This window comes from Tachypleus tridentatus, chromosome 12 (genome assembly GCF_004210375.1).
Source record: "Tachypleus tridentatus isolate NWPU-2018 chromosome 12, ASM421037v1, whole genome shotgun sequence".
Lineage (NCBI taxonomy): Eukaryota > Metazoa > Arthropoda > Merostomata > Xiphosura > Limulidae > Tachypleus > Tachypleus tridentatus.
The window spans coordinates 35,555,427-35,570,428 of record NC_134836.1 but is presented as its reverse complement, the minus strand read 5'-3'; the positions used below and the strand labels follow the sequence as shown (position 1 = coordinate 35,570,428).

The 15,002-nt window shown below is 34.2% G+C and overlaps 1 protein-coding gene across 1 annotated transcript in view; it reads right to left on the bottom strand.

The window, feature by feature from the left end:
* LOC143234908 (putative cationic amino acid transporter) overlaps window positions 1-13,790 on the bottom strand; it is a 72,535-nt gene extending 58,745 nt beyond the window's left edge. The window contains exon 1 of the mRNA XM_076472604.1: window positions 13,672-13,790. The gene's annotated coding sequence lies outside the window, so the exon portion shown is untranslated. The remainder of the gene's footprint in view (window positions 1-13,671) is intronic.
* Between the last annotated feature and the right edge of the window lie 1,212 nt (window positions 13,791-15,002).

Here is a 15,002-nt window from a genome sequence, read left to right as displayed (position 1 = left end):
GATACATTATTCCTTTTTAGAGATCGTTGTTAAAGACAACTGAGTAAATAGACACAGAGTTCCAGGATTCGTGGTCTAACTAATTAGACAAGACTTGGATATTGACTGAGCTACTATAAAATTGTCAGAAATATCCGAGAAACTGATACCTTCATTCGTCTTCCTCTGTTAGATTCTTTTACAGATGAACCGCCAAGGGCAACATCCCTGGCCCCAGACAGGAACTGAATTCACAATCATTACTCTCAAAACAGCTTGAAGCACTTAAACTTGTTAAGGTACATTTCTTTCTTCTGCTTCTGTTTTAGATGACGTTAATTCTTAATCCAATCAATATAAAGAATGACGTAAGTACATGTTCAGAAGCAAGAATTTGTCCCTCTCCTGTATTCTGTTGTCTGAGACACAAAAAAAAAATCCGCCCCAGCTTCATCAGAAGTGAATGTGACTGAAGAGCTTGTAATTTTGTCTTTAAGACTGGTGACAAATTGAGAAGTAACTATTTTTATATGGTAAAATTTAGTTACTCAATGCTAGTTATCTCAACACAATCCCCGTCACGACCCGGCATGGCCAAGCGAGTTAAGGCGTGCGACTCGTAATCTGAGGGTCGTGGGTTCGCATCCCCATAGCGCCAAACATGCTCGCCCTTTCAGCCGTGGGGGCGTTATAGTGTTACGGTCAATCCCACTATTCGTTGGTAAAAGAGTAGCCCAAGAGTTGGCGGTGGGTGGTGATGACTAGCTGCCTTCCCTCTAGTCTTACACTGCTAAATTAGGGACGACTCGGCAGATAGCCAACGAGTAGCTTTGTGCGAAATTAAAAAAATAAACAAACAAAACAAACTCCCCGTCACACTAAACATGCTCGTCTTTTCAGTTGTGGGGCGTTGTTATATTACGGTCAAGTACACTATTCGATGGTGAAAGAGTAGTCCAAGAGTTGATGGTAGGTGTTGATGACTACCTGCCTTCCCTCTAGTCTTACACTACTAAATTAAGGACGGCTAGCACAGATAGCCAACGAGTAGCTTTGCGCGAAATTCAAACCAAACCTCATCACACTCCAAAAAGATGTAAACACTTATTAAGTTATGTCAAGAAGAGTGTTCGTCTCACATGGAAGAAAAGCCCGTTATTTACTTCATCAGGACATTATAAGAAGAAAAGGTTTCAGTGGTTGTTGTTAATTATGTCACAAAAATTCTGAGCACAAGCAGAAAGAAGGCCTAAAGCCGCATGGAGAGAACATATGTTTTAATTATTCGCACCACTATACAGTTGTGTGTTGCTTGTCAGACAGTCAGTATACACTAAAATGACATCACATAAGGGACTGTTAACACTTAAATAAATATACAAATGATCACTGGAAGAGATATCTTTACCAGTATACACATATATTCACAAAGTTTAAGTACGTTATATTTAAACAGTAACGATTTTGTAACTTATCACGTTGTTGCAGCCCATGAGATCACATCTGGTCGTACTCTGTCTGACGACTATTCATCGTTCCAATAGCCCTGCAGCATAATTTCCATCTGCTTGAGATATGCGACGTTTGAATACATGGTTAGTGGAAGTAGCTTGTTTAAAGTGACTTGTATGTTTTTGTTGTTATTAAGGAGATCCTTCTTGGTAAAATTACATACTGTTACTTAGAGCACGTGGCCGTCTTTTTCCACTGACTTTTGTGTTTGTAGATTTTCACCTGCTATGAGACATAGCACTTTGCTTATCACGCCTATGGTAAAACATTTTGCACATCTCTTTCTGAACGTTTCTCACTCCTTTGTTCTTTAATATCATTAAGTACAAGAGAAACTGGAAATTCTAAATTTCAAATCTGAACACATATTTATGTTTCGAGCGTATGTATATCTTACGTCGGAAAGGGATATCATATTCTCGAGGTTCATCAGTTTTCAATGATATCATATTGCCTAAAACGCCAAACAATGTATTTTTGATACATGCTATTTTCACACGACTTTGTGTTGGCTGTGGTTGTCATGTGATTTGTTGATTTGCATATTCAAAATATTTTTCTTTTAATGTACACAACCCTCTACACACGTATTTATAAGAAGAAAATTACAACCACAATATCTTCTAATGTGATTATTAGAATTCGACAAGAAATAAAGGTACTGTTTTTTTGTATGCATACATTCGAGGAAATAATGATACAGCTTATTACAAGAGTGTATTCAATAAAATATGGATCTGTCTTGACAAGTACATAATCCAAGTAAGAGAAATATTTCCTTGAAAACTTAGAAATACACTTTCTGGTACATACAAACATAAAAAACTAGAAATATATTTCCTGTATACGTCTAAAAAGAAGCGATAAAAGTATTTTTTTCAGTAGTTATATATAGAATATCAGAATTCCGTTCCTGAAACACACATTCATCATAAGATAAAATAAAAACATTTTCTCGTTTTACATGCATTTACACATAAGTAATAAAATATAAACTAGAATGCTACGAGCAAACGAAGCCGCTTTAGGTCTTATTATATGGTTCAATCCAACTTATAAAACCGAAGTAGGCAACTGAATTCTGTGTTAGATGATTGCGTAAAGTTTCAGCCTCTGCTATACAAAAGGCTATCATTAACAACGGTCTGATAATGAAGTACGTCAGAGAGTGTTTTACAGACCTAGATGTTCACGTGGTTCCAGTGTTGAACTGGGACGGTGTTAATTAAGAAGGACAAATGGTGTGTGCTAAATGGTTGCGTTAACGAAGTAACATGTCAATTACTCCAATAACAAATGACATCAAAAGCCTCGCTGAACACGAAACTTCGTATTCGATATTACCACAATTCTTTAGAGCTGGTCTTAACCATGCCTGTAGTTGGTACATTTATAAATTTCTAGGGGAATAGGACTGTGTGATTGTACTTCAAAGTTTTAGACGTAGATATCTACGGTATTATATGTAACTTCCATTTTCTGTCTATGTTGTATAAAATTCTATATATCTACGTTTATAATAGTCCAGAAGTTTTGATTTTAAAACACGTGTTTGGATTTTATTTCGACTTTATCATTAACCTTTGAATCATCTATAAGTTTTTTTGTCATGAACATCCATAACTTAGAAGTGATGACCAGGCAGTTGTAGTGCATCCAATAAGTAGTGACTGTGATCCCTACGTCTCTAATAATAGAATAGTAGAATCGACTGTCGCGGTTTCAACGATTTCTCAAATGAAAGTGTGTTTCAGAACCAGAACCTTCCATATCAAAGTACGGCACTCTTTCCACTAGGCCACATCTGGTTAATCTTGAAATCACAATGTTGTTCATTAACAAAGATAACAAAATACTCAGGTAATACTATATATTTATATGTTAGAAATACAAAAATTATTCCACTTTGAGGTAACTGTGCAAAGATCCGAGTAACATTTGATTTGAACAAATAGTATGAAAAAAGAAATAAAAATTAAAAAGAAAACTTCCTTCAACATAAGGAAGGTTTAGTTTAACACTATGGAATATAATAAAACTTAGTGTTTGAAACAAACCATTTACAGTTAAATTTGAGGTCGTTGTAAGATAATAAATAAAGATATCAATATTGTGATATTGGGATCAGTGGTACGAAGAAAGCTCTCAACAATTTAAATATCAGTTTAAGAAAGGAAGAAAAATGCATTGGCACAACTTTACAAGCTTGGAAAAACGAAAATAAAACCTAAAATTTAGGGTTCAGCTTAACAACGTATGTCTGTTAGAACAAGATTTTTAAAATTTAAGTTTCAGTTTAACGACGTAAGATGAACTAATAACTTTCGCGTAAAAAAAGGCTAATATAATGATGTATAAAAACACAAAACTCTATAATTTGATGTGCGGAAGGAAAAGAGAAAGATAGCACTTTTATGTGATATTCTGGTTACGAATAATGGAAAGAACAAATGTTAGTATAAAATGGTGTTCAGATAAACAAAGTACAAAAATTAAATGTGTGTTTTCTGAATTTGTTTGGTTTTTGAATTTCGCGCAAAGCTACACGAGGGCTATTTGCGCTAGCCGTCCCGAATTTAGCAGTTTAAGACGAGAGGGAAGGCAGCTAGTCATCACCATCCACCGCCAACTCTTTTACCAACGAATAGTGGGATTGACCGTCACATTATAGCGCCTGAAAGAGAGAGCATAGTTGGTGAGACAGGGATTCGAATCCGCGATCCTCGGATTACGAGTTACGAGTCGAGTGCCTTAAACATCTGGTCACGCCGGGCCGTTTCCTGAAATTTATATCATTACTGTGGGAAAAGGAAAAAGAAAAAAGTGTTGAGATAAATACCAATACAATCTCCCTAAAGTGTAAGGTTTGAACGGACCAGTATTATGGGGAGAATAAATATTTCCTATAATGTGAGAATCAGATTAAAGCAATAAAAAATAAAATATTCTTACATTATGGGACTTTCACCAATTTTGTGAGGAGGAACAAAAATTTCGTATAATGTGAATTTCCAATGAATATCGTGCGATTTGGAACACCAGTGCGGGATGGGAATATTAGTGTTAAATACAGGCCATTTCCACCGGGGAGGGTAGAATGTGAAGCTAGGGTAAGGAATTCAAATGGATAGTACTGTATTCTAAGGGAGTTATAACACAGGATTAAAGTCCCTTCATATATACCCTGAATTCAACGCTAGTTGCAAAAACAAAATTGGAAAAGCTGAAAAGATGCCAAAGAAATATTGAGAACTATAGTTTGTGAAACATTACAATAAGAATTATAAGTTTTATCATCTCTGGTAAGCTCGTGCTATTGTGAGAAAGGCCCCTTCGGCAGCAGCACACAACGCGCAAAATGTGCGGTTAAAATACTCTTATGTCCTTCTTAGTGGAAACCTGTAGTGGGTCTGTCAAACGAGATTTGATAAACGGTATTTTCATCTTTATTGTACTGTAATATCCCATAAACTGTTGGTAAAAAAAAATATAAAATTCACCGACTCAGAGGTTATATACCATAATGAACCGCAAACCTTAAATTCAGACTATCATGGCAACAAAAAACAAAAGGCACTAATATGAAATCAGCACTGCAGTGTAATAAAGAAGAGAGATGATCAAGGATCTGAACTGTAAAGGAACATGGAAAATTGTTCTTCTGACGTTAAGCTAATATGATAAAAACCGGAACCACCAGGATGTAAAGTGTAGAACACCCTTGGAATGATAAAATGTAATAAAAACCTGAACATCCAGGATGTAAAGTGTAGAACACCCTTGGAATGATAAAATGTAATAAAACCTGAACCACCAGGATGTAAAGTGTAGAACACCCTTGGAATGATAAAATGTAATAAAACCTGAACATCCAGGATGTAAAGTGTAGAACACCCTTGGAATGATAAAATGTAATAAAAACCTGAACCACCAGGATGTAAAGTGTAGAACACCCTTGGAATGATAAAATGTAATAAAAACCTGAACCACCAGGATGTAAAGTGTAGAACACCCTTGGAATGATAAAATGTAATAAAAACCTGAACATCCAGGATGTAAAGTGTAGAACACCCTTGGAATGATAAAATGTAATAAAAACCTGAACCACCAGGATGTAAAGTGTAGAACACCCTTGGAATGATAAAATGTAATAAAAACCTGAACATCCAGGATGTAAAGTGTAGAACACCCTTGGAGTGATAAAATGTAATAAAAACCTGAACATCCAGGATGTAAAGTGTAGAACACCCTTGGAGTGATAAAATGTAATAAAAACCTGAACATCCAGGATGTAAAGTGTAGAACACCCTTGGAGTGATAAAATATGATAAAAACCTGAACCTCCAGGATGTAAAGTGTAGAACACCCTTGGAGTGATAAAATGTGATAAAAACCTGAACATCCAGGATGTAAAGTGTAGAACACCCTTGGAATGATAAAATGTGATAAAAACCTGAACATCCAGGATGTAAAGTGTAGAACACCCTTGGAGTGATAAAATATGATAAAAACCTGAACCTCCAGGATGTAAAGTGTAGAACACCCTTGGAGTGATAAAATGTGATAAAAACCGGAACCACCAGGATGTAAAGTGTAGAACACCCTTGGAATGATAAAATGTAATAAAAACCTGAACATCCAGGATGTAAAGTGTAGAACACCCTTGGAGTGATAAAATGTAATAAAAACCTGAACATCCAGGATGTAAAGTGTAGAACACCCTTGGAGTGATAAAATGTAATAAAAACCTGAACATCCAGGATGTAAAGTGTAGAACACCCTTGGGTGATAAAATATGATAAAACCTGAACCTCCAGGATGTAAAGTGTAGAACACCCTTGGAGTGATAAAATGTGATAAAAACCTGAACATCCAGGATGTAAAGTGTAGAACACCCTTGGAATGATAAAATGTGATAAAAACCTGAACATCCAGGATGTAAAGTGTAGAACACCCTTGGAGTGATAAAATGTAATAAAACCTGAACATCCAGGATGTAAAGTGTAGAACACCCTTGGAATGATAAAATGTAATAAAAACCTGAACATCCAGGATGTAAAGTGTAGAATACCCTTGGAATGATAAAATGTAATAAAAACCTGAACATCCAGGATGTAAAGTGTAGAACACCCTTGGAATGATAAAATGTAATAAAACCTGAACCACCAGGATGTAAAGTGTAGAACACCCTTGGAATGATAAAATGTAATAAAACCTGAACATCCAGGATGTAAAGTGTAGAACACCCTTGGAATGATAAAATGTAATAAAAACCGGAACCACCAGGATGTAAAGTGTAGAACACCCTTGGAATGATAAAATGTAATAAAAACCTGAACATCCAGGATGTAAAGTGTAGAACACCCTTGGAATGATAAAATGTAATAAAAACCTGAACATCCAGGATGTAAAGTGTAGAACACCCTTGGAATGATAAAATATGATAAAAACCTGAACCTCCAGGATGTAAAGTGTAAAACACCCTTGGAATGTTTGGGGAGGACTTAATTTATTTTTTCGACGTTGTTACATATGTGTGATATTCTATAAAACGTTTGTATTGGTTTACCACTCACCAACACAGAAGTAAAATATTTAAACAACAATATTTATATATTAATTAATATATAAAACATATATATCGAGTTCGTTATTATTTCAAAGATATTAGCTACAACATGAAAATATTCATTTTTATTTAATATATATAGTAGTAATACGTTGTTTAACTATAACTCCTTTTCCATGTTATCTGCGGAGACTACAACATGAAAATATTCATTTCTATTTAATATATATAGTAGTAATACGTTGTTTAACTATAACTCCTTTTCCATGTTATCTGCGGAGACTACAACATGAAAATATTCAATTTTTATTTAATATGTATATATATATAGTAATATGTTTTTTAATTATATATTCTTTATCTTTCCATCTTTGCATATGGCGCAGCAAGGCCAGGTGATTAAGGCGCATGTTTGAATCCTCATCACATCAAACATGTGAAGGCATTTTATAATGTGACAGTCAATCCCACCACTCGATAGTAAAAGAGTAGCCCAAGAGTTGGCGGTGGGCGGTAATGACTAGCTGCCTTCCCTACAGTCTTACACTGCTAAATTAGGGACAGCTAGTGCAGATAGCCCTCGTGTAGCTTTGCGCGAATTTCAAACCAAACTATGCCTGTTTAATTCAGTCATACGTATAAACACCAAAAACAGTATAATTAAAAAACAAAACAAGTTACTCGATTTTAAATCGAATTGTGTTCTTGGTGACAGGCAATAAAATGCAGAGATTTACGAGTTATACTGTGCAGTTTACCACATATAGCTGTAAGAACCTCTGGAATAAGAGACATTTCCTATAACAAAGAGTAGCATATTAACTTTGGGTAAAGAATAAATTAAGATCATTAAAAATAAGTATCAGCTAAGTATACTTCTGAAATAGGTGACTACTAATGCTAGGAAATTTTATTAAAACGTATTAAGTATTAACCATTAGTTTATCCAGAAATAAATGTCTAAGTTCTCACGGTGACATTTAGAAGATGAATATTGAGTAACATATCGTTAATTAGCTCGTTTAATCCAACGTTTGTCGCTTACAGGGTGTCTTAATTGTCTGCTGTTTACCCATAGTAAGTTTTGCAATCCCCAATGGATCATGGACATGAATTTCGTACTGTCGTCTGATTGTTCTCTACGACTTCAAACTTGGACGCAAAGGCTACCGAAACAACACGGAACATCAACCAGACATTCGGCCATGGATCTTTTACTGAACGTACAGTTCAGCGTGGGTTTCAAAGGTTTCGACATGGAGATGAAAGTCTTGAAGACCATGAAGGTCGTAGCAGGAAGCTATCCTTAGATGAAAACACATTAAGAGAAGGAGTTGAGACAGATCCTCACACAACAGTACGTGGGCTTGTAGAAAAGCTACACACAAGCAAATTAAGCATTGGCAACCACATGAGCCCGATTGGAAAGACGAAACAGTTGGATCAGTGGGTTACTCCTGAGCTGACCGAAGGTCAACAAAATCGTCGTTATGAGACCTGTTAAGGATTACACTTCAAAAATTGAACAAATTGGAAACAGAGGTATTATTCCCCAGACTTTTCACCCACATATTTCCATTTTTTCAAGCACTTTGGCAAGTTTTTGAACAATAAACACTTTCAAAACCAGGCAGCTACATAAAAAGCTTTCAGGGATTTCATTGCCCACATAAACTCTGATTTCTACAGCAGGGGCATAAACAGCATCGTAACACACGCTGGTAAAAATGTGTTGAAACAAATGATGCTTACTTTGATTCAAGCATGTTTTACGTACGACACTGGTTTAAACTTTTCCAAACTCATATTTCAAAAATAACGTTTATTTCTGGACAGCCTAATATAATACATTATGTCTCTTAATAGCACAACGATGTGCGTATGTTAAAATAAGGACTTTGATTCTCTATGTCGGACACAATGAAGATAGCTCATTGTTTAACTGTGCACTTAAACAAATAAGCATTCAATAACCTATTTTAAAAATAAATATAAGTTAGAGTACTATTTTTTAAGTTTTATCTGTAAGACTACTTTATAATAACACTCTACGATTTAATCAAATAAAGCAGATTACTTTTTTCCAAAATAATTTCATTTTTTATTGAATGAACGTTTTTACAAACTAAAGAAGCATGATTATAATTAATTTTACTTGTCATAAAACATTCACATTTTTTATATAATTCCTTAGAGATTTTCAGTAATTGAAAGGGAATATAATAGTAACATTCTAAGCATGCTATGTTCACCATAACCATTGTTTTGTTTTTCTGAAAGAATATCCTTCTTGATTATGTTGCATACTGTTGGCTGGAACACATAGACGACTTTTTCTACTGGTATTTGTGTTTGTGAATTCTCATCGGTTAAAATATACTGCATTTCCTTACACAAGAGAGTAAAATGTGTTGCAAGTCTCCTTCTGGAAAGTTCTTGTGTCCCAAGATGATCCATATTTCTTTTATTTTTCAATGACATGAAGGGCAAGGGATATCCCCGTCTTAGAAACTCTAAATCCATGGTTTAAAACACTTTTTACAATTTGAGTGTATAAATATATTTGCATGGAAAAACTATTTTCATTTTTCGGTATCATCACACAACATAAATGTTACGTAATGTCACCATATAGTTCTGATTCATTCTGTTCCACCGCGGCTATACATTGGCTGTGAATATCATGTTCTTGTCGATATGAATTTTTCAAAACTGTTTAAAAATAACATACTTAACCCTCAGTATATTTAAATACTCACAAAATGAGCAGAAAAATGAATATATCGAACTGCTTGTTTTCAAGTACAAAGCTACACCATGAGCCATCTGCACTCTGCCAATCACATCTGTGGAACCCCTATATTTGGCATCATGAGCTATCGAGCGTACCGCTGACCTGGAAGCATAAATGTTACCAAACTATCGGGTAGGACTGAAAAACTAAATAAGTCACAAAGTGTTCATGTTGTTGGATAATCAGTTTGTTTTTAGCAAAAAGCTACATAATGGGCTATTTGTGTTCTACCATCGTAGGTGTTGAAATCCTAATTTTAGTGTTATGTGCTCTCAATCTTACTTCCGAGCCAGTGTGGAGGTTTTTATATAAGAGAATAAAATTACAGTATTATGAGGTAACTAGCTGGAGAGTTCGTTCCCTGGACGGAAATTGTATAAACTCATTATTTATGAAATATTATTTTAGAACATGAAAAATTGCTTCCCTTATATGTAATTGTAGAAAATGATAAAACGCACATTAAAAGTTGCAAAACACAAAATGTAAAACTAAACATTTGTATTTACCTCCCGATTGACCTAATGAGCCTCCATAACAATTTTAGTGAAGAAATGTTACAAGTCGCAAAAAGCACTGTTACATATATACTGAATTATAAAATACTGAGAAATAACAGTTACGTTACTGAGCTAAAACCTAGTCATGCTTATTGGTTCTATGAATTTTCGTGTGAAGCTTCACCAGAACTATTTGATCATAGTTGTCCCTAAATTTGAACTGATAGACTAGAAGGAAGTCACCAGCACAGACTGCCAACTCTTGGACTAGTTTTATCTAATCAAATAATGGGATTTGATAGTCACTCTTAAAACGCGCCCATCCACAGCCCCAAAGTGAAGAACGCTTTTTTTCGGCAACGGCTGGTGAACAATGAACCTTCAGATTTATTGTCAGAGTACGCAGACTGATAAGATATACCCAAGAGGGATAATTACGAAATAACAAAAGAAGCGATAAATAATTATATTATGGCGTATAATTATAAAACATTCAGTTAAGAAAGTTACTTTATTATACATATGAAAAACCTAACTCAGAAACGACATCAAAAAACGATTCTGCTAATCAAAAATTAAATTTTATATTTTAATACAAAAATATTTTGTTACTTGATATTTTCGTATGTGTTTCATTTTAAGCGCAAATATGCACAATAAGCTATGTGCATTGCGTCCTCCGCAGGGTGTGTGTGTTCTCCTTATAGCAAAGTCACATCGGGATAGCTGTTGAGCTCACCGAGGGAATCGACCCTCTGATGTTAGCGTTATAAATTCGTATACTTACCGCTGTACCAGCGGGGTACTCGAGTGTAGGAACTGAACACGGCTTTTCCAGGGTTTCTTAAGACAGGTCGTTATAACTCAGTGTTACATCATGAACCGAAAGATAGATTAGTCTTCGTCTATTTCAGTAGACAAGTTTGTTTGTTTCGGATGCTTCCACAAAATTGCACAAGATCTATGTAAGTTCACTGTTCCTAATCTTGAACTGACTGGTAGGTTGAAGGGAAGACTGTTAGTCAATAGCCCTAATTGCTTACTATTGAGTTAATCTATTAAAAAGTAAAATTTGAACGTTATTGTTATGATGCGTCCATAACTCCAAAGTGCAGAGCGGGTTTTTGCAGCAATGGGACACAAACAATTCAATTTCAAATTGATAGTCCAGCACTTTAACTAGTAGGTGAAATCATGCCAAAATGGATAGAACATACTAAGTACAGTATTTTTTCATGGAATTTAGTAGTAAGATAGAACAATATTTTTAATTGGTTAATTGTGAAATATTTAAACACAAAATGAAAGTATATTAACTGTGAAATTTTTTTTTGTACTACAGCTTAAATTTTCGGATAGGATAATAAGAATAAGATATTGGACAAAGGATAAAAAAGAAAGATAAAAACATAGATGACATATATATGGTACAACAGAGTGAATGTTAAAGATAAACAGATAATGTATTGTATGTCGTGATAGAGTGAATGTTAAAGATAAACATATAATGTATTGTATGTCATGATAGAATGAATGTTAAAGATAAACAGAAAATGTATTGTATGTCGTAATAGAGTGAATGTTAAAGATAAACAAATAATGTATTGTATGTCATGACATAGTGAATAATATTAAAGATAAACAGAGAATGTATTGTATGTCATGATAGAGTGAACAACAAAGTTAATAAAAAAGAAGATGTATTGAAAGTCCATTAGAATATTTAATAAACAAAACAAAGTACGTAAAGCAGCTTAAGTCAAAATGATAATAAATATAATATATATATTATGTAGGTCGTTAATAACCAAACTAATTATAAGTCAGGATGGAAAAAATGTACAAGGAAAGACAATAAGGTGAAATCCTCCATTTTATAAAATAATTAATGGAAGACCAACACAATAATAACCCTCAAATTAAGAATTAAAATCCAATCAAAACAGAAATTAAGAAATACAGGGAACTTATCGAAAAACAAATAGATTTTCTAGTTTGGAAAGTACAGCATAAGCAAGTTACACATGATATTATAGCCACTCTGGTACTGAGAGTATGTAAAGAGTTGAGCACATTGATCGCGTGAATACAGTAAAAATAACAACCTTGAATATACAGTTTCTAAAAATACCACTTTCGTAAACTATATAATACCCAATAACAGTTTTGTTTTAGAGGGTATAGCAGAAGTGAGTCAAGTAGCATAGTCATTCTGGTGGGTCTGAGATAGATAACATTTGGTAAGTTTATTAGGTTTGGGAACATACCAGGAATGAGATAAACAGTTGGATCTGTAATGATAACGAGGTTATTTTTTTGGTTCTGAGAAGTGAGTCAAAAATTGCATCTACTAGCTTTAAAGTCTTGAGACACATGAGACAATTGTGGCAATAGTAGTATGAACGTTGTTGTCTCCAAACCCATTAGTTTCTTTGCACGTTAGATGTGAGAATGCAACAATTAGTTGTATTTCATTCAAAGTGTGGAATAGGATAGGAACTATTTTGGAACCTATTAATTTTACATCTTACGTCAGAGTATAGTAGCAGGAGATATTTTGAAACTTATCAACTCTATACTTGAGGTCAGAGTACAGTAAAAAGGAGACATTTCGGAACCAATTACCTGTAACTCACGTCAGAATACAATAGAATGCATATATTTTTAGTCCAGTTAGTTGTGCTCGATGTGAAAGTATGAAGTAAGAGAACTAATTTGGACCGTGTATTTGCACTTGATCTGTATGTTTATTAGAGAGAACTGCGCTAGACTCACCTAATTGTACTTGATCAGAGAGTGCATTATAAAGAAAATATACCAGTCCGACAAGCTGGACTTTACACACGAGTGTTTCAAAGAGGAATTACTCTAGACCCGACTAGCTGAAGTTGACTTGAGAGATACATTAAAGAATGTACTATATTACACCCAAGTAGCTATACTTGACTTAAGTGTATATTAGAGAGGAACAGCACCAGACCCGACTAGCTGTACTAGCCTTGAGATTAAATAAAAATATAGACCCGATTTATTGTACTTTAGGGTAAAATACAATAGTAGTGAAATTTGATAAGTCATACTCGCTGTATGCATTCTGATATTACGAAGTTAAGGAGGCATTGACATTTAACGGTACTGACTGTTAGAGAGACTCATGTGAAACTGGGTTACAATTTAGTATTAATGGTTATTAGAGCTCAAATACACGCCTACTCATAGTTTCAAGAAAAAGTCATAAAGGCAAGGAGAAATGTAGCGAAAACAGTTTAGTTATGAAAGATATATTATAACAACTTAATGTTTGCTCCACTTCTTACCTTTCAAGCGCAAGAATGAAGTACCCGGATGATGTTCTATTACAATGCTTAGAAAGTGAGAACTGACGAAAAGACCTGAATTTTATCAACCGATTCTGCTCCTTCTGGTCTCGACTAGTGTTTTCGTTCCCAAGCACGTTTGCTTTACGTTCTCCACTTATATTCTCCCACAACTGCGTACGCCGTTGCTATAGCAATGTACGTTTTCGCCACCCAGCAATAACGAATTCGAAAATTGTGCAGTACAGTTTCTAACTATTGGATATTACAAAATTTTATAAACAGATGAAAATAGTCGATACCGTTGTAGTTATCTCTATTACAAATATTTCTGTGTTTGGTAGAATATCTCTTCATGTCTAACTTATGTACATAATATACTAATCAGTTTATAAGATACGAAAGTCGTAAGTTTTTTAGATGTTTAATTTTTATTAACTCGTCTTCCTAAGAAGATGATCAACGTCTAAGTTACTTGTTTTGTTTCATTTAGAAATATATTCATCTTTATCTAGCTTGGTTAATGCGTAAGGAACATGACAAACATTTTGTTAAATAACTTTCATGGGTATCTAGCAAAATATTAAACATTTTTTTAACTGCTCTAGTTTAAAAGCTAAATGTTTCCACTACTCACCATGAAAAGCTCTCAGTCAAAACATGATTAAGTTATATATTTCACACCACAGATAAGTTTTTATCATACAAAACTAAACAAAATCAATAATAAGTTTTAACAACAAAGTTTGGCTTGCCTTTAGCGTCCACCCTCTTGGATCCTTTTTCAATGAAGTATTGGAAGAGTTTGCTGTCCACCAAAACGTCCGTCTCAAAAACATTGGTTTGTTACCACGCAAGTTAGTCCAGCTTTATTAGATCAGCAGAAGATAAAAACAAACATTGATGTATTTCGTGCGAGTATCAACCCATATTGATTGACCTTCGACATTTCATACGAGCGTGTTGGCTTATTTTGTACATCTTCTATAACTAATGGATTTGATGGCTTTTCGAATTCACACAAATACTTTGGAAAAAAATATTGGCATTGCCTTTATGTGTCTACATGTGTGGTTGTTTCATTACTTTTCTGCTAAATAAAGTAATTTATCTATAAATTTTAAACATGATTTATCAGTTATCCTTATATGTTGTATTGAGTTCTGTTCAGATGTTTTTCGGTAAATGAGTTGTTACTATATTCTTTATAGACGTTGAGTGTCATCTGTTTTTTGTAGTTCAGGCTATTAGGTCACTTACTATATAGCATTGCAATGACCAGTATCTTACTGAAACATTTAAAGATAATTACCAATTAGTTACTATTCGAT